Here is a 21604-nt window from a genome sequence, read left to right as displayed (position 1 = left end):
GCTCAGAATAATCAATGAAAATCTGCCGACCAGATCAGCCATGATCATCTGAGCGCCAGCTCACCATGGAATTCCTGGCAACGACATTTGACTCGCTGAGCTGCGGCCGCGGAATCCAAGTAGGAGCGCATGCACCCTCTAGCCTCATGCGAAGACAATCGCACAAAAAAATTACAGTTTAACTTGCAGAAAGTACCGTCCTTCACACAAGGCACTACCTAGAGAGCGGAAGATTCCTCCGAGCTCTGTAAGTCAATTCATTCCACCAGCCAACAAGAAATCACCTCGCAGTCCTTACACAATTGCCTCCGCAATGCCGCTTCTGTGGAGAACCTGGATCTCTTAGGCATATAGTAGGTAGTTGCAGGCCGGCACTACTAGAACCTTCGAACTCTTTTCAAACTAACGAGCTTTGAGATAGCGCCTTGGCCAGCTCTGACGTCGACGATCAGTAACGGTTGATCGCAAGGGCCCAGGAAGCGGTCCGAGGCGAAGGCATTCTTGAATGAGGACGCCTTTTTAAATCTCTATTCACATTATAAAGATGTTTATTCTTTGTGTCTCTCTCTCTACATGGAAATTTGTGGGGCTCGAATAATCGCATGCCACGAATGACAACAATGGTATGACGATGCTGAAATGACGACACACGACGACTAGTGGCGTAGCTAGATTTTTTTTCTGTCTGTCAGTAGCGAGGGGAGGGGGTTCACGAGGGGGCGGATGGCGCACTGTTCCTTGCGCCCACCCCTGTCTATGCCACTGATGACCACTGTATAAGGACGACGCAATGACAATGATGGCATAGCCATGATTGAATCACGACACTGGATTAACTAGAGGAAATGACGACGATGGAGCGACCACGACACCATGGCAACGACTGTATGCCACCTGAATTGATGATGATGCCGCCTGAATTACGACGACTGTATGATAACTATGGAATGACCACGGGGGACAACATGACGTCAGTATGACTAAGAATGCATTACGATGACTGTATCATGAAGACACAATGACAATAAAAAGGCGTCGACGGAATGACGACGATGACATCATGTTGATGGAATGATGACCATGGAATGGTGACTATAGAATGATAATGGGGGCGTTGCAAAGCATCGTGATGCCGGCGAAAGGATAACACAGCGACGACGATCAAGTGAAGACATTAAACGATGATGATTGCAGGGCAACGAAGGAATGATCAAACCTGAATGGAGGCGATGAAATGACAAGTGAATAACGACAATGGCGTGTTTCTGTTAGAACGCACGTCCACGATAAATGCAGTGGTCATCGATTCAAGCTCGATAATACCTCTGATAATCCAAAAATAACGTGCTGTGTATGTCGTCTGTCGCAGTCCTTGTCCTTCGCGCTGTACGTTATTTTTGATCATGAATTACCAACTAGCTCAAGCAACCACCCTAGCTTGATAATCCCCTTGGAGACCGACGTTTTCACGCCACCGATGAACCCTGGATGATCACTGGGGAGGGGTGGGGGGATGCATAACGATGCGTCACAAATGTCCTCGCTTTCACCGTATACCACGGTGCATCGCCTTGGTTCCCACGGGGCCCACAGGTGACGCAAAATATGCCGACCACCATGCGGGCCATTTATCGCGTTTGAACCGCTGAGCACCTTATCACTTGCCGTCCAGGGCCACGTCGGCTTGCACTATATCCACTGTCAGTTTTAACTCTGGCCGGTACCGGACAGGGTTGTTCTGGGGTGGTTAGATTGCCGATGTTGCTGAATAGAGATGGCCTTTTGCAGCTCAGCAAGATATTTGGGGTTTTATTCCTGTCTGTTGCGGCAGCGATCTCGTGGCGGGTGAACAGAAACTGTCGCGCACATAAGTCAGAAAAATAATCAGAACTCACACAGACTCACTCACAAGTATTACACACACACACACACACACACACACACAAACACACACACACACACACACACACACACACACGCACACACACACACACACACACACACACACACACACACAAACACACACATACTGATTGTGATGATGATCGGCAGGCTGGAAAGCCCCGTTGCAATCGCGTGGCTCGTACCCTGTTCGCTCTCTGGCTGCGCCCTACCTGCTGGTGCTGCGTTTGTCGCAGCTGCACTACGAGCCGAATAAACCCCCTTACAATATATATTGCTTAGGGCTCACTCGGACTATGACTCTCAAAACTCTACTCAGCCTTGCCCACTTGGACTCATACTCACCAGAAGCCGCCTTTCTCATGCTTCTCTGCTGCCCTCTGCCGCATGCAGCTGGAAATGTTTTGGGAGGGTGCCGGGGCTTTCGCCGGTTGATTTGTGTATCTGCGCCCACGTTGAGTGTGCTTCGGTTGTCCATTTTCTGGATCGCGAATAATTATTGTTGACTTCTCCGGTGCAACGTGTGGCTCCTGGAAGTCATGTAGTATTAATTAACTACTGATTGATCAGGCAGTAGTTAATCAGTAGTCATCAGTAGTGCGAACAGTAGTAGTAATCAGTAGTTCAGTAGTTCATATCTATATCAAAACGGCAAGTTGTGCCAGTTGGTTGGAATTAATAGAAAGGTTCGCTACAGTACAACACAAGACAAGTACAGAAGAAGGTGTCGTCATTTTATACCTTCTTTTGTCCTTGTCTTCTGTTGCGCTGTAACAAAATTTGATATCTATAGTGCGTTGTTGTTCTAAGAGCATGGCCGATAAAGGCACGCCGAGTACCGTATACCAACGCGGCAGCCTTTGGGTTTGCTGTCGCTGACGTCTGCTCTTGCACCTCGTTTTGTGTATCCACTTTCCGCGATCATTAGACATTCCACATATTCAAGTACGGTTCGGACGCAGCCTATTTGCCATATCGGTGCATTTGTGTACATCGACATATATAGCCACAGATGGTTGTTAGCTTCGGATATTGTGGAAACGGAGCCTCACTGATATGAAATAATGTAAAAACGTAGGAAAACATGCATATCTGCACATATGAGCCACCTTGTTCCACCCGGAGACCAGTCAATACGAGCAGCCAAGTCAAACAACGGCACCTGTGATACCTCCACATATATTACGGGCTGTTACTAATAATTCTCGCCTTTCTTTAAATTCAACATGCTTACAGTATGCATGTGCCGTAAAGTATTGTTACAGTAAACTGTGCTCGACAGGAGCGCTCACTTATAGGACGTGTAGTTCTCTCGCGAAAACGCGGATCGCTAACACCGTTGGCAACTGAGAGAGTTTGTGCCGTTTCACTGAATGCAGTGTTGTTTGTTTCCCGTTTGACTCAGAGGTGAACAGTCTTGCTCTGGAATTACAAAATATGTGTCAACTGAACAATAGGTACAGAGACACCCATCTACGGGCAGCATTCTGAAACCATGAGCTATATACACATATTGGTACAGCGCTGTGTCGCCGCTTACCGCTTATTGTGGACGCGCCGTGTGAACTAAACAGTAGTTGATATGTGGGGTGCTATGCAGGATGCGCCGAGTTTCTCGTTCACCCGAGTTTTACCCGAGTTTGCCCGACGGCAGTCAGTGAACGGAGATAGCGCGGAACGCGCTGAAGGTGCAGGCAAAAAAAAATATGTAGACAAAAAGCCGCGTATGACAACATGAGCGCACCCTGCGCGGTACGCTGCTTCCACGTTTCAAGCGCAAAAGGCTACACAACTAAACGCGCCAGCACCGCGTATTGTTATCAACGGATTATCGCAACTCAGCGATACCGTGACTGCCCCGCTGTCTGTCTGCACACTTGCCGTGAGGCGCTTGCCACGCCTTTCCCTGGCGCGTCAAGGGCGTGCCTCATCTTTCGGGCACTGTCTTTCTATCCTCCATCTTATGCGAACAGGGTACATGCGGCGCATTCTTGCACCTACACTTTCACTCAAACGAATACGTTAAAATACAACGAATAAAATAACGAACATTTTTATTTTTTTAGGTATCTGTTTTTCGTTTTCAACGCTAGAAATTTGTGATGACAAATGGAGATCGAGCAAAATATTAAATTTTGCACTTCTTGCCGCGAGTGGCGACAGGGAGGCGAAAGCTTAGAAGCGGTATATTGAAGCGGGTCGCACGCACGAGGGTGTTCATACGGTGATAAGTCGCCTAGGGGCGCTGCAGTGCTATTCTCAATAAAGTCGGTCATGATCCATGGAGGGTCATGGCCACTCTTTCTCTATTAGGAGAATAGAAACGCAGCGCCGCTGTACGGCTGTTCATCGCAGGCGCATCACTAGGCTATTAAGGCCCCCGCTTTACCAACTAAAAACGACACAACAGCTGTCGCTGCAATATGGCGGTATGTTATTTTAGAGTGCGTAGTGACGCAGTTCAGTGAAAATGAACCAGTTTACCTTTGTGCGCGAAGCCTCTGCGATACATTGCGAAAAGTGCGTGCTTCCCCAGCGGCAAAATTCATCGCTTGTCATCGCTTGCCCAGTGAACGTGCCTCTGAGCGCATGTACGCAGTATTTGAGTGTGTTGTTGTGCAGTCGAAGGTGCTTGCGGATTACCTCTGCTGGAGCCAGCAGCGATCGCAGATGGATATCGTAACGACACCGCAGCACTCGCATTTTGGCAGGTGAGGGCTCTTGTGTGCAGTTATAAAATCAGATTTCGAACGGAGAGAGGTGTGGAACTGTTGAGTGCGCAGTGCTTGTGATGAAGAAATGCCATTGCACTGGGTCTAGAAGAGCGAGCGTTTCTCGGACGCTGATCGTGTTTACGACGCTGTGGCTCCGTTTCCTCACCGATGACAGAGCAGCCATGTCAAACGACTGCTTCAATACGCATTCCTCAGCATCGTCGTCCCCCTCGACGCATCGACGCCTTGCAAGCAGTTACAGTGACGTGCCGATAATTACTTACTGTGCGCTACGCGGCACCATGCAGGCAATGAAACCGTGTTGTGCGGCCATCTCAGCCCGAGAAGATATATGCATAAGCCAGCGACAGTCAACGCTTTGTTTTTGATAGTGGTGCTCAGTACATCACCGATGACAGTGCGTTGTGCGTGTTTTATGTCGGCGGTCAAGATTGTTGATGCCTCTCAGCTCGACACCGCGTCGCTGTTGCCGAAAGATAAGCTGGGCGTGGCCTAACCGTGGTGGCTGCGCGCGCAATAGTTACATGCCTCGCGCGGGGCGTGACCTCTGGTTTTGATTGACAGGCGAACTCGTGCTAAACTTGTACATCGCGAAACCCCCTCCGAGTTCAACTCGGGAACATGGCGGCGGCAGCAGCAGCCTGTTTGATTGCATCCAGCGGCAGCAAGCGTCAGCATGACCGTCCGGACCCGTTCACCTGCATGACCGACGGGGAGTTTCAGCGTCATTTTCGCCTGTCGAAGACATCAGTGTGCTGGCTGTGTGACGACCTAGGCGAAGACTCTCGTCTGCGGAGACAGCGTGGCGGGCTTCATTCGCTCAGCGTCATAGAGCAAGTCATCTGTGCTCTCCGTTTCTACGGGACTGGGAGTTTTCAGGGAAGCGTCGGCGCCGAGCGTTACATTGGATGTCATCAAACTACTGTTAGCAACTGTGTCAGAGATGTGTCTGACGCGCTTATCGATGCGGCAGTGCGTAAGCGGTGGCTAGCTTTCAAGAATACTGCGGCGGAGCGGCCATATATAAAAGAATGCTTCCTACTTGAAGACGGTGTATTGTTTGAAGACGGTGTATTGGTTGAAGACGGTGTATTGGTATAGAAGCTTGAAGTTTATTGCACAACAATTCGATGGGACACAAAGAGAAATACACACAGCAGAATGCTTTGCTGTGTGTGTTACACTTCTTTGTGTGCCGTTGAATTGTTGTGCAATCCAACTTCGAATAGAGCATTGGGCTTCTTTGATGCAGGACCGAGGAAGTGTGAGCTTTTCGACAACATGCCAGTGCCTTGCCACAGAATTAAGGCTGCAAACAAAGCTTTGCTTTCAAATCCACCTGCTCATGTAATACAAGCGCTGATTGAAAGAACCATCACACAAAAATAATGGTGAAATCAATGGCCTGTGAAAAGTGTAATTTGTATATAGACACTGTTGACATAATAGGTGCCATACCGGCCTCGAAATTGTACTGGACAGAGCAGTTTGTTTCCTATGTGAAGCACAACCTCCCATTACATGCTGTGCAAATAACCAAGCTCAGTTTGTTTTGACGTGCTACACAACATTCAGTGTAATCTCTTTTTGATTCTAAAGTGCCAAACATGACCTCTTTTTCAAGGACGTCATGGGAATATTTGGTGGGACTTTTTTACAGCCCCTCATAATGGAAGTGTGGCCAGCCAGCTTTGCTTGGATGCCTTTATAGATTTCTGCTCCTGATCATTGTGTGCTATCAAGTTGCAGAAATCTATGCAACTGGTGCAAGGCATTACGTGTTTCTATAGTCGGATACAACTTTAGGAGGCTGCGGAATCTGCACTTCAAGGCAGGTGAACACAAGCCTGCACCAATGGGTACGCACTCTAGACTGACATCGTGCCGCCGGACAGACTAATACCTGCTCGTTAGAGAGGGACTATTTCTTTAGACGTGTAGGCAATCGGCTGCTGCGCATTGGTCATCTGGGTGGGGCCTCTCCTGTCTTCTGAAGTTTTATCCGACTGTAAAGGATGCTGCTTTTCATACAACACAAAAGGACAAAGTGTACAATTATTTGGCCTATGAAATGGATACATCAGAAGTGTGCTATGCAAGGGCTTAAGATGTGTGAAATATGGTACATGCAATTATAAGACAATGTTAAAGAATATGTGGTATCGAACATGCATGTAATGGCACATTTGAATCGGGGAGTGTTGCAGTCATATGCACAGTCTATAGGTGATAGAATTATTAAGCTCCTGCTGTTTCCTGTCTTCATTGTGAATTACACACACCGTTCATCTTGTGGCTAATCAACACGCACTGTATTCTTGCAGACAGAAAGAAGAAACAGCACAATGACGTGTATGCTGCATTAGTGTATTTTTTATTTACATGGTCCAAGAGTGGCACAGGTTGTCTTACGTTTTTGCGTATTTTGAAGGGACACCAAGTGCATGTTACAAGTCTCCTAATATGCACAGCAGAATGTTTACTGCAATAATTTTATTCATGTTCTTGAATAATAAAAAAAATATTAAACTGAAAGCTTCTTTATAAGGTGTCTTCTGTGGGCTCGACAGGAGAGCAGTGAGGGCACCGATACTACTCTTGCAGAGCAGCCCTCTGGCACACTCTCAACAGCACGTGCCTGGCGCTCGCCTACTGCCACCAGGCGGTTGAGTGCCCCCAGCAGCAGAATGTTTTGCTGCAATAAAGTGTATTGGAATGAATCAGCCGCATACAAACCATTATTTACAAAGAAAAATGCTCGTTGCACTATTAGTACTAAGTGCCCTTAAATGTGGAAGCCTCTAGTGTAGTATGCATAATAAAACAATGCGTTGGGACAACGTTGCTTTATTTTTCATAACTGGGGTTTTCTTTTTCAGAGCCAATTGTCATGTTGATTAGTGTGGCAGCAGCTGAGGTGGCCCCGCACCTTCGTGAGTCTCTACTGTCAGTACCACAAACCTATTTTTGTTCGCTGCAAAACAAATGCCTCACCCTACAATCCCGTCTTATACGAGCTGATTGCATCCTATGCGTAAAAACATCATATTTTTGTCTCATTACGCAATTTTCTACCATCCTCGGCTGTAGTTCTCTCTGCTTGACATCCATTCATTCATGCTTATGTAATCACCTGATATGAATTGGCAACAAGTGATCGAATACGTGCATGGCCTGCCTGCCGATTCCTTTCTTTTTTCTTAATCTCAACTAGCATATCAGTTGCCACGGTTTACTGCCCCACTGTCTTCCTGCCTTAATGCTATCTCCAACAATTTTTGTTACTTCGCTTTCTGCACAGTCCTTGACATCTCAAGTTTCTTTGTTAACCTCCAGGTTTATGTTCCATATTGCATAACCGGTGGAATGCAATGATTCTAGATATTTTTCAAGGATATCGGTAACGTGGCGATCACGATTCGGTAATGCCTTCCGTATGCTGTTCAACCCATGAAATTTTTGTATAAGCTTCCTGCTTTATATCAGTACTTGCTATTGATATTTCACTTGAATAAAGATACTCTTCCATAAATTTTGCTGGCTTAATGTCCCTCATGAATTTCTGTTATCTCACCAAGTTAGTGAAGGTTACCTTCATCTTTCCATATTTTCGCGGGCCCACTTGCATGTAAAAGCACGAACACTCATTGGTTCTCACTGCCTTCTTTAAACTGCTGGACATTCAGTGCGTTACTACGAAAGTGACTTAATCCGTGCACTCTTATTATGCTAAATATGAAACAGTAGAAATATACGTACCTGCAGTTTGTCGATGTCTCCTTCACTGTGTTAGTAGCGAGATCCATCGTCGGTACCACCTCCTTGTCACATCGTAGCTATATAGGATGTCTGCCTTTTGCCCAGACTATGTATTGTTCGTGACGCGCGCAGTCACGCAGAGTGGAGGAACTCGGCGCACTTGCAGAAGCAGCACCGGACAAGTTGTTTCTTCAGCACTTCGCCGTGAACAGTAGGTGCGCGTTGCGATCTGTAAAATCGCCGAAGCTATTGGCAGTCTTACCGGGTGCACGGGAAGATTGCCCACGGAGGAACAGAACTATCCAAGAAATAGAGGCCATCGTCGAGCCTGATCACTACGTCGCGCACTGCAAGCTCGTTGTACGGGTTTGTTTACACTGGGCCTCTCTGATGCTTAGCCGCCATGCTTGCCCGGTGAATGGATGTGATGACGCCACTACAGCGTTCCCTCGTGGTATAATGCGAAGCGTACTAAATTACAAATTAGTCTAAGACGCATTCAGTGCACATCTCGTAAGCTTCAAAATGCTTCTAAACCACGTTAAAGTAATTAATAATATTGCACTAAATGCATTTGTTTTACAACTTGCTTCTGCATATAATGCACTCGGTGGCACGACAAATTAGTGAAAGAAGGCACGACCATGCACCGACGGTATGATCACGTGAGCCCCAGTTTGTCGACCGCCCAGAAGGCAACGCCCAACACACTAAGAAAAAAAAGAGTATCCCTTACTCTTTTCGAAGAGTCTGGACTCGTCACGTATACGACTCACTTTGTGGGAGACACCCGAACTCTCTTTTGGCAAAGAGTCCCGAGACTATCTGCTCAATACAAGGTGTTTGCGTGACTCCGCACACAATAGTCATGCATACTCCGTTGTAATAGTCACCTATACCCTCTCAAAAGGGTCACAAGACTAGTGCTGAGGGAGTCCGTTAACAATTCTAAATGAGTCCAACGACTCAAGATAAAGTGTCTCATGAACACTGCAAGAATGACTCACCGAACTATTCTAGATGAGTCTGATGACTCCAGCAGTGTGTCAAGTTACCCTTAGTGCGTGGTGCCGGCCTCTTGCAAATAAAGTAAGGTAACTAATCTATGTAAGTCGTTTCACTCTTGGATGGCAGTGTCGAGCCGCTTTTCAAAATGTGTCAACAACTCTTGCTGTAAGTACACACGACTACGGCTAGTTCTCAAGAAGACTACTATGAAAAGACAACATAGGATAACAAAGAATCCACAGTAAACTTGACAAAAAGCACATGGCAGGTTAGGAAGAAAAAGTTAATATTTCATCAATCTTTGTTATTGTCTTCTGGAAAATTCAAATGTATAAGTCAGCACAGAATCACTATGAAAGCAAGACAGTTCTCTTTACCATTAAACTGGAATCAATAGCCAACTAAGCAAAACAGTCTTAAATAAATATCCAATATGTAGCCTGCAGCTGCATATGCATGACACTGCAATGCCACTCAGAACCATAATGAGACCCCAAAATATTATGTAACTCATGTAGAAGGTTAATTCACCACCGCACAAGTCTCTTATAATATGTCAAAAGATTCATAAGTTCCACCTATTTCCCTGTTCTAAAAGACTTAACTTACGACTTAACATTCTAAGCAAGTAAGCTACACATAACAAATAAGAGAGGCTGCACTTATGTATAAAGGAGACCCATATAAGGAAGTGCAATAAAAACAATATTCCAACTTAGATTACATTACCTATGCATTATGCTATGCTTGCTGAAAACAACTGGTTGGCAATTGATAATCCAGTCTAATAGTAAAAACAGCTGTCTTACCTTATGGTACTCTTGTTGGCACTTTTTCCCACACAATTTGTGCATGTTAGCGTGAGATGAAAATTGATCTGAAAAACACATTAAAAAGTTGTGCATCAATTTTATTCTGTCATACAACATGCAACAGTGTATAAAAATCTCATAACTGACATAAATACAGCAACACTTATACTGATCATTTATTTATGTTGAGAAACATACTTTTGCAAGACTAAGTAAAATAGCTGACACAGACAATTTCACAGGTCGAAATAACCGCTAATACAAAACTTTCCATAATGCAAACACGTTGACAAAATAAGTAGCACAGGCAGCTGTATTTTGTTACGGCAAAGATAGCGCATGAATGATGAGGACAAGAGAGGAAGCAGAACACATAAACAAACTATACCCAGCTGCATGCACGCAGCTGTAACAATACTCATAGTGCACAAAGATCCAAAAGAAACAAAGAGGAAGATGTGAGGAAGGCTTCTTTTACTCATCACAAGTCATCCTGTAAGAGCACATTATGCACTGGCTGTAATCTATCCTCAGGACATACATGAATAAGTTACTCTAGGTGCCACATCTATAAATCACTCATACAATGTTCTTGTGATTTTCCTTATTCCAATCTTTAGCTTAGCAAGCATGACTGAGTTACGTAAAGCCTCCCTACGGCTTGGCACATATACACAAAGAAGTGTTTCTATAAACACTGGAAGTCACGGACGGATGACTGACACATACCTCTTTTATTTGTTTTGTCTTTGTCATTATGATTACCTACCACAGTAGTCTTTTGTAGAGTGAAACACATCCAAATAACACACTGTGGGCAACCAAGTGTGAATACCTGTTCTCGATTTCTACCTTTCTCTGGTGTCCCGCTAAGGTAACAATGGTGCGAAGGATTGTCTTCCCAACGTATGCATTCCCATACAACAGGAGCAGATGATAAGCCACATTAATGGTGCATGAAATAAAGCATCTGTGCTTGACTTTCCACTGCCGTTCCAATCTGGAGTGACCTTTTTTTTTGCTTTGTATACACTAGTACAGGTGCTACGTAGTCCCCTTGGCACCCAGAGCAATTCTCACACCACAGCAGGATGTCAATTTTTTTTTTAAATTCTAAGCAGAACTCTCGTTATGGGGGACAATTGCGAACTTATATTTTTGCTTTGTATCTTAATTATGTTGTTGACCTTTAAATTTAGCCACTTTACTACTTTTCTGCAGACAGGCCATTGCACCAATGCTAGGTTTTGAAAACACCAGAGCAGGGTAGAAAGCAAGAACAGATATTTATAATTTGGGTGCCCCCTCTGCATTGCATGGATATGTTTCAATGCACGATAAGACTACTTGGTAGCTAAACATATAAAAGTTAAGAGAATTAAGCTCAAAGCCTACCAAATTAGTAACTGGGAACTGGGAATTTCATATGTAAATTAAATTTCCTGATTCCCAGTGATGAAACAGTTTTGAGAATATGTGCGAAGGCAACCAAGTCACTCATGCTCACAAAGGAAACAAAATAAAAACAAGCAAGATTACAAGAACTTCGAACTTGCAACCCAAAGTAAGACACCTGACATGACTGATTTATGTATTTACTGAGCATAAATTACAGCTAGCGCATAATCTGCTTGAACAAGATGACAAACAATGAGTTACTGTTGCTTTCTCTCTGGGGCATTTGGCTCTTCTGAACACATGCACATTGTATGGCACAGCTGCGTGGATGTAGCTGGGCATAGTTATGAGTCAGCATCACTTTGTTATTATGGTCCTTCACTATTATTGTTATGATTTATATTTGGCAAGCAGCCTAACTATCGGGTTGATCAGCTGTATTTTAAACACAACATACTGACAGATTTCCGTTTCTAGCTAACATAAGGAGGCGGGTACATCCTTTCAGATTTCAAGAAACAGCTGTGCAACAGAAAGTCTACAATGACCAGTACCTTTATTATTAAGTGCCATGTACTAGATCTTTCTGCAATGAATACCTCTATTACCAAAAATTGTAGTCTGAAAAACTAATTGGAAAATATTTACAAGTGACAGATACTAGAACTGCATTACAATTGCAAATTTTTTCGTAAACAATATCACAATAATTGAAGTTTTATTAATTTCAGCAAAATGGCTGACATCCTATTATTGAGGCTAGTCAGTGCTGAAGGTATTGTTAGTTTGTAGGAGTCCTCAGACTGACAGCTCTGAAATATTTATCGCCATACTTGGTGGAACATGCTTTGCTGTTGCAGATATTACTTAGCCACAAAACATTTTGTAAGCCTTATGGGACAATTCTGTGTGGAAGATAAACCTATCTGATCATGTCTTTTTGGGTTGTGTATCTCGGAACTGGTGCTAGTCTGAGTTCTTACAAACTAGACGTTATTGAGTACTGTAATTATAATGCCTGCCACTGCTATAAATTTCTGTTAGCGAAAATTGTCGCATTGTCATGAAGCAGATATGTTCAATTTTTAGCGGCAGTCACTGCTGAAACACTCAGTACAAAGCACAAAACAAAGATATGGAGTCAAAATGTAAATGTCGAACAAAGTTATAGTCAATTCCTCATTTCACAGAACTGTCTTTTTTTCTGTTAGTTTGCCAATACCAATTGCACATCCACAAACATTTTAGTATTGCACTTCTGGTAAATGCAGGAAATTTCAGTGTTTAACAGAAGCCCTTGGGAAGACAGCCCAGAGTCGCTTTAACAAAAAGACTTGCATTCAATCTGCGTTTCTATGTTGTAGGTCACTATAGCAAGGGGCATGTTTTGCTGATTGAATATTACTCGAAACAGTCTTATTATTCGTACTAGAGGCTTTGAAAGAGAGCAAATTGTAGAGTTCTTCATGCAGATTTCATATATGTCATTAGTATTTCTTTAGCTGCTTCTTGAGTTATGTCCCACACAATGGGAAAATACACTGATCTTTGCGGGCACTTTCTTGTGTACTAAATTTTCACAAAAAGCAGTGTGCTGTAGCTACCTCAGCTCTTCGTAGACTACAAAGTACCGATATCTATTCAAACAGCATGTAAAGTTACTAGAAGTATGCAAGATTAGTAGGCAGGCAGAGAGGCCTGCCTACTAATCTTGCATACTTCTCATGCTATTGTGAAAAAAAGCTATTGAATATACTTCAAAAACATTTTCTCACAATAGCATGTGAATAACCTTATGCACTTATAGTTGTCCTATACTAACGAAATTTGGCATACGTACTCTTCAAGATATGCAGAATGCTCATATCTAATTGAAATTGCAATCTGTAAAATTATTTAATGTGGCCTAATATATTCTTGCATAGTTCCAGTAATTGTACAAGCCGTTTGGATAGGTATCACCACTTTGCAGTATACGAATAGCTAAATAAGATACAGCATGAAGCTATTTCTGAAAACTTTATACACAGGAAAGTGCCCCCCAAAATATTTTGCCACTGTGTAGGACATAACTAAAAAACAGCAGCTACACAAAAATAAATGACAATTCAAATCTAATAAAACACTTTATGAATGACAGTATATTCAAATTTCTAGTACAAATATATAAAAAAGTTGTTTCGAGGAGTTAATAAGTGGGTGTCAGTGTATTCTACCAAAGTGTTAGAAAATGCCTTCAGGCATACCATGGGGAGCTTTATAAATAGCACACGCACGCATCTGCCTAAAAAGCCCCATGCCCTGCTTGAATTCATTAGTCATTTTTGCATTCTGTTGTATGTCACCATTTGCATCCCTTAACATAGAGTGCACAAAACCAAAAACAGCCTATTACCGTATTTACTCGCATAATGATTGCACTCGCGTAATGATCGCACCCCTAAATTTTGTCGTTTTAATTCGATTTTTTTTATTTCCCACGTAATGATTTCACCCCGAACTTGCCGCAGCGATGTGTCACGTGCCAAATCTAGCTAATAATGATCGCGCTTACCATCTGTCGACTGCTATGCGAACGACTCTTGAAGACAAACCAAGCAGTCTGCACGCAAAAAACTTTCTTAAGCAGATGCCCCATTTCATTGCTTTCATCACTTTCCGCACTTCTACGACAAAAAAAAGCTACAACCAAACTTTCCTTTATTATGTGTAGGCTTTATAATGGTTGTGGTCAATAAAAACAACAAAAAAAGGCGTCTTTCGATTCTTCTCATCTGCACTTGTGGGCACGCAACAAATCGCGAGCGGCAATGATAGCAGCCACGTTTACACTGATAGGTTAGAAGTGTACCCTATTCATTCGCCGACGTTTGTAACGCAGCTAAGATATTCACCCACCCTTAGCGGAAACGTGCCACGTTAGGATAGTGGTGAAGACAAATGCCGCAGTTTCCGCAGCATGTGTTCCTATGTCACTCGCAGCTAAGTGCGCCCATCTGTTTCTGTCCCCTCAAAGTGGGCATGGCTATGTTATTGCCGCAAACTTCCAAATATTATTCATTACTAATATGGAAGAAACTGTTTGAATGCACTGTAATGTACTCACGAGAAGAAAAATGCATTCGGCGCGTTCGGCTTGCTCTGCCGGCCACCATTTTTTTTTCGTGTCCTGCACTACATACAGCAGCAGCCGCCTATTTGTTGACCTGTTGTCATCCCGTAGTAAATGCCAGATAATATATTTTTTTCTTTTTGCGGGAAAGTTAACCAGTGTAATGACCGCACCCCTGAATTTGAGTCAATTTTTTTTGCAAAAAAGTGTGATCATTATGCGAGTAAATAGGGTAACACACGGAATTTTTAGCCTGTAAAGGGGTTGTATACAAATGGGGCAGCCCACTCTAGTGTGACAATAAACAAATATTTGTACTCACAATATTGAAACCAGTCATAACATATATCCTCACAAATTTGGAAATGAATAACCAAAGAACCTTGCTGATTGTCTCATTAGTGTCCTAAACAAGACCTTTTGATGTTTATAATTTCTAGTTTAATTCACTTTCTCTAGTAAATGGACTTTGACCTAGACTACTCAGAGTAGGAGACTAACCCAGACCTGGAAGCCAATATTTAAATCTGAAATAAAGACATTCATCCCACGACCACGCCACTGCTATGTCATCAGAAGCGTGCATCCATGGACTGTAAAATAATTTTTACATGATCTGTACTGTTACTCTTGCACTAATAAATTAGGAAATGCACTTGCTATTTAAAGCACTGCTGTAAACCTTTGTGTTTGAGAAATGAAATACTCAAAAGTGTAACACAACCAATGTGTGCATATAACCTACGATGCCTTTGACATTCGTCAGTGTGACAAATGGGCACCGAGAAATGCAAAGGGCATCATAGCTTTCTTGTTTGAAACCTTGTGTGCGAGTATATTACTGGTATCTTTGCAGTGAAAGGAAGTCACATTATTATCAGACTTATGAGGGGAACTTATGTTTCTCTAGTTTAATATTTTCTTTTTTGTGCTCCTATATTCTTGACTTTTCCAAGAATAATGGGTGTTTGAAATAAGTACTCTATATTGCTCTTAAATTTTTCCTGCACAAGAGCTCACGTTAGGTTACATTTCTTGAACACTTTGCAGTGCTGTAGATAATCAAAAGAAAGAAAAAAATGCTGTAAGTTTGCATTTTAGCCTTCTGTATAACAAGTATGAATCTATCAATTACATACACAAGTACAAAAGAACTACGAAAAACTGGGCATAAAGACATACATTATAGTAATAGCAGGAATCGATGGTGAGAATTCTAATAGAAAGGAACCATTAAAAACTAGGCACTAAAGACACATATTAATTATAATAACACAAGTATTTGCTAAGAATTTGAAGAGACAAATAGAATGTCTCTTCAAATCACTCCACCCTAACATTCATCCATGGTTTGATGAGTGACCACAGTTGGTGATGCTGTTTGGATAAGTTGCAGCTGAGGTGCAGCTGTGAAATAGGCGGAACATGTAGAGAGGTCACCAAAGGTTGCACGCTGGTCGCACAGCAGGTTGCCTTGATCTCCGGACTCACTCGACACTCATGTGTTGAGCCTGGTTATACGCCGTTTGCAAGAGGCCTGGCCCGTGTGTGGTACGGCTTTGGTAAAATTTCGAGGCAACCTGAAAAACACAGATCGATATCTATAAGCACCACAATATTCTTCACCATAGGGGAAACCTGAAGTTTACCATGGGCACATAGCAGATAATGAAAACAGACACAAGCCACCAGACTTCAGGTATAAAGATGTGCAAAAGTGTAAATGAGTGTTAAGAGCTGTTTATAGGATGGAATGTTTCATTTTGTCTTTTGTAGATGAATAATAGTATCTTAACATAAAGTCAAGTGTACTTGGCCCTCCCTAAAAAAATTTAAATTATGGGGTTTTACTTGCTAAAACCACTTTCTTATCATGAGGCACGCCGTAGTGGAGGACTTCGGAAAGTTCGACCACCTGGGGTTCTTTAATGTGCACCTAAATCTAAGTACACGGGTGTTTTCGCATTTCGCCCCTCTCGAAATGCGGCCGCCGTGGCCGGGGTTCAATCCTGCGACCTCGTGCTCAGCAGCCCAACACCATAGCCACTGAGCAACCACGGAGGGCATGGCCCTCCCTATTTGTGTAAGTAGGCAATTCCATGCGAGCTGTACCGACCTGGCACACGACCACTTGAAATTTTTTTTGAAGAACTGGAGGCCCTTCAATATAGCGCAAATGTTAATTTCAAAAAATACTTAACTTAAAAAGTTTTTTTACTGGCGCAAGCACTAAGTGAGATTTTGTGTAATGCACCAATCTATGCATCATAAAAGGCATAGCAGAAAAATTGGTTCCTTCATTAAAGGGGCCAAATTTTTCGGGACTATAAAAAGAGGCCTTACACCAAAAATTGAACTGCTTATTAGCCACTGCTCAGTTTATTATGGGTCATTAAACATGGACAAAATGGCCAATTAACATTATTTTCATGAATCTGGTTTACAGCAAAAGCTGCAAATTTATGTAATCCACATATTTAGGAGTTGTGCTGCATGCAAAAACTGGTTTCAGGAACATAAATTATACAGCAGTGCACAGAGATGCGGATGAACTAGCAAAAAAAAGTCAGTTTTGGTGTGTTTATCGGCATACTTACTATTGAGGCAGTCCTAGTAAATTTATGCCCAATACCATGTATGAGTGTACACCGTATTCTTTTTAGATTGCTAAAGCTTTATCAAAGCAGTTTTTTGTTAAGCAAGAAAAAAAATGTACAAGTGGTCTCCTACTGGTTTCAAAATTTGCAGCGCGTTTCGTCTAATCCACAGAGCCTTTTGGCGGCTAAGGCAAACTGCATGGACTTGAGCATTCCTGCACCGATAGCAGGGAGTCTAAACTGCTTTGAAGTTAACTCTTTCATTGCTGAGTGGCTACAAGCCACTTCACTCAAAAAGTTGCCACTTAATCACATGTATTTACATTAATCTTTCTGTTGGCTTCCAGCCTGCTTGGCATCATCACGAAGGCTGCCAACTCCCTAGTGGACGTAGTCAGGACATGGTGGTGGCAGGACGCAGCGGCAGGAGCCGCCAAAGGCTTCAAACTCCCTAGTGGACGTAGTCAGGACACAGTGGTGGTAGGATGCAGGGGCGGGAGCCACCAGAGTGTACCTGCAGCAAATTTGCACAAATGCTCTTAGTCCTACCATGTCACAATTTACAAGAAAAATTAAGCAGTCTGTGGAACATGGATACCAATACAAATAAATGTAAACAGTTAGGTCCCACAACACAACTAGAACATTGACAAAGAAGAAATGGTACTTATGCTTATGAAAATCCAAGCAATGAAAAAAAGAGAATGTGCATCCGATTTGTGCACGGAAGCTCAGTGGAAACCTGAGCTCATACCATCAAGTGATCTGCTAGTCAACTGCAAGCCTCTTAAAATGTCATTGTATATTTTTTACACACACTATGTTAAGCTGCATTAAAACAAGTTCAGCATCTCTAAATATAAGTAATCACGAAGCAATTCAATTAATGAATTCCAGTGGTCGATAATGCAACAAAGTGCACGCTCTGATGAAGCTGGCCAAACTGGGTAGTGACAAGTAACAGCGTGGTTCTCTACATCTTGTTTTTCTGGCTTTCGCTGTAGCATTAAAATACACAAGAAATATCACATTCCTGACATTTAACCCTGCCAATTTTTATTCCATAATGCATAATACTTCAGCAAGAGCAATAATGCTGTCTTTTAATCATAAATAGTGATAGAACAAGAAATTTTACTGGAGCTAATGTTTTGACAAGAAAACTTATCTCCTTCTCTTTGTCGAAACATTGGCTCCAGCGATGCTCCTTGTTCTACGGCTCTTCATCATTTCAAGTCTCTGTCTTCCTGTGTACCTCTGTACTTTCAATGTTGTATCAATGAAATTGTAATAACGGAGAATTAGTAAATGTAGCTGATGAAGAACTTGGGCTTGTTGGTAGACAATGACAGAGTAACGGCGCAACATAGAGATACGGACAAAGGAGGCTCATGTGTGCCGTCTCCTCCAGCTATGTCTCTCCTTTGGACAATTACTCTATCTCGATGTAAAAGTATTACCCTTTGCACAATAATGCTGAAATGAATAAAGGCCAGGAAAGTGGACACAAAAATTACAACAAATAGCATCTTATGCTAATGAGATATGCGAAAGTCCCTGCTACGATCTGTCTCACCAATAACGTGCTGGATAAGATGGCGTCTTCTTCTAGATGTTGGCATTTCTTGAATACCTAAAATAAAGTACATTTCAAAATTACAAAAATACACAGAACAGCCGTAGCAGAGGAGATAACGCATTGTTTAGTAAAAGAAAGTAAACTAATCTCTGATGCAGTGCAGACGAAATTTCCTTTATTAAATTAGCAGAATAATACATCACACTTCATTTCATTTAATGCTGTGAGCGTTTCTTGGTACAACAAAGAAAGGTATTTCTGCATGAAAACAGTAAAATAATCATAGCCTTCTACTTTTACAAAATACGCGACAGCGACTAAGCCAACTACAGCAGTATATACTTAAAATTGTTATATGCACATTACAATAGCCAAGACAGGAGAAACTTGGGTTTATATGTAGCTCACCAAGAGGTACCACCTTGGAATCGATTCATTTCTGCTTGCCAAATATCTGCACTAACATAAGACTACAAATAAAAAGACCCTCGTTTTCATAAAATACCGGACTCAAAATAGAAAATCCAGTAGGAATACCACAAATTCTGTGCATAACACAGCCAGGTTTTGTGCGCCTAGTAGGATTTACTATATAAAGGTTGCAGCAAATTCATGCTTTTAAATATTTACCACCATGAAAATAAAGATTACATAAAAAATAATAACATTATACATCGGCTTAGATTGTCAGCTAACGTGTTTTGTGTTTTCTACTTACAGCCAAATGCACATAAAATTTGTTCTGTTTCAGCGCTTTTAAAGCGCTGTGTCTGTTCGCCTGTGCATGCAGCCGCTTTACCGCTCTTAAGATATCTGTGCTGCCACATCGCCTGACACTGCCATACAGCGTTGTAGCGCTTTTATTATTCGCGGTAATATACCTAAAGCGCTAGTAAATCTTCAGAATACACAAGCTGTCTTTTCGACTACCTGTCTTCGCCAGCGAAAGTTACACTGGTACTAGTATTGTATCTACACTTCAAGTTACGCAGGACAGTACTTGATATTCTACGGATCTTTCGATGCGACAGGCCGCTCGTCACCGGAGTCGTTAAGAACGGTGTTTCTCCTGGCAGTACAGCTTTGCAATAATTTCAGATGCTCTCCTGAGGCTTCCGTCTGCCAGTAGTATTTTCGCATACATACGCGCACGCATGCCCAAGAAACGTCTGTGAACTGCCAAGAGAAACGTGGCGCAAAATGTTGCCATACCGGAAGGACCGAGTCCGCGCCGTTTGTAAACTCGGAACAAAAGCTGATATGCTTACCTGAGACGTTAAGAGAAATATGGCACAGGTCACAGGTCCGCGCTGGTAGTGGTTCGTATGCATCTGGTCGTCTCTGTCCGTTGCGATCTCCCATATCACAATGAAAGATGCAGTGCAAACCGCAGCACTTCGGACGCTTCCGGCGAGCGCACTTGCTCGATGTCGGCAAAGACGAAATCGGCGAAACGCTGCTGCTGGCGGCGGTCCCCTCGTCGCAATCACACAGCACGGACAGAAGCTCCCACCGTAACTTGTCGCAACGCTTGGTTGCAGTCGTCCCTAGCGCAGCGATTTCAGAACCACTCAACGACAATGTATACTCGTGCGTGATGCAGCGCAACTTTAAAATGGCGTCATGCTATTGACGGCTTCGGCTTTGGATCATTTTGTAGCTGCACAACTGAGCAGAACAGTTGCGCTAGTTTCGGTTTTGTTTACTCGCGTTGAAATAAAAACTGTTTTGCTCACTGATAATTTTACGTCACTTAAGTAATGTTCACGAATGAAACAGCCATGAATTTAATACGCGTGTTGAAATACCCGCTACGTTCACTTGGCAGAAGCAAAATTTGCTCGTCCGAGCGTGGTTGCGTTTGAAATATCTATCGGTGGGCTGTCGGAGCATGCTCGAAGTGTGAAGACGCGGCGTAATTGTCCTTAATTTCCTTAGATATAACGGTGCGGCTGCCCTTGATTTCCGTCTAGTGCAGTTTGCTCTGATGTGAGGTAGAACTACAAAGCCGCCCATGTTGCTGAATGATCTAGTGCACCTGAAGCTGCCAGAACTCCGGCATTTCCTCCACAAGTTCTTGCGACTGTGTGCCGCGATCACCAAATGCGAGCGTAGTCATTTGGCGGAGATTTAGCAGCACATTTTCTAGAACTATCGTTCTCCGCTCTCTCACGACATGGAGAAGCAGTGTGGTTGGTCCTTGGTAAAAATTTCTATTTATTGCGAATTTTGCGATAGCAATTATATGGACACAACCGTCAAAATATATCTGTCGGTGTTACCGTGAGCTTTCGTATAAAGTCAAGTGCGATAAGATCCTATCCCGCGCCGTTGGCTGTGCGCGTTAAAGGAAGTGTTCGAGGCTGAGCCGGGCTCGATGGGCGCCCCAAGTATCTATAGGAGGTCACGTGATAAAACGCGCGCAAGCCGGGAGAGGGATGCGGGATGCGCTAGTTTAGCGCGCTTCTCCTCCTCTAGCCGTTGCTCTAGCCCGGTCTTGCGCCACCCTCGCTCTGTCTTGGTGATAATTTCCGATGGACGCAAAGCTGGGGGGGAGGGGGGGGGGGGCGCTCAGATAACGCAATTTTGCGGAGACGCTTTGACGGAAGAGGCAGCAGAAGCGTTCTGTCCGCTCTGTTCGCGCCCTTCGTCAAGCCAACGCTGTGACAGCGAGTGTTCGCCGTCATTGAGTGAGATCTGTT

At 43.2% G+C, this 21604-nt stretch overlaps 1 long non-coding RNA gene across 3 annotated transcripts; it reads right to left on the bottom strand.

Moving 5' to 3' along the window:
* Positions 1 to 10368: 10368 nt before the first annotated feature.
* On the bottom strand, positions 10369 to 20551 carry LOC135913905 (uncharacterized). Of its 3 annotated transcripts, XR_010568157.2 has the most exons (5): positions 20171 to 20185; positions 18900 to 18956; positions 17647 to 17837; positions 13407 to 16306; positions 10369 to 13335 (listed from the first exon to the last, which is right to left on the bottom strand). It is a non-coding gene; the product is annotated as an uncharacterized lncRNA (long non-coding RNA). The 3 variants fall into 3 exon arrangements; XR_011510468.1 differs by lacking the exon at positions 18900 to 18956 and having other exon boundaries at positions 20171 to 20551; XR_011510467.1 differs by lacking the exon at positions 20171 to 20185 and having other exon boundaries at positions 18900 to 18970.
* Positions 20552 to 21604: the final 1053 nt, after the last annotated feature.

Source organism: Dermacentor albipictus, unplaced genomic scaffold (genome assembly GCF_038994185.2).
Source record: "Dermacentor albipictus isolate Rhodes 1998 colony unplaced genomic scaffold, USDA_Dalb.pri_finalv2 scaffold_121, whole genome shotgun sequence".
Lineage (NCBI taxonomy): Eukaryota > Metazoa > Arthropoda > Arachnida > Ixodida > Ixodidae > Dermacentor > Dermacentor albipictus.
Note: the sequence above shows the minus strand (reverse complement) of the source record. Positions and strands in the feature narration are given on the sequence as shown.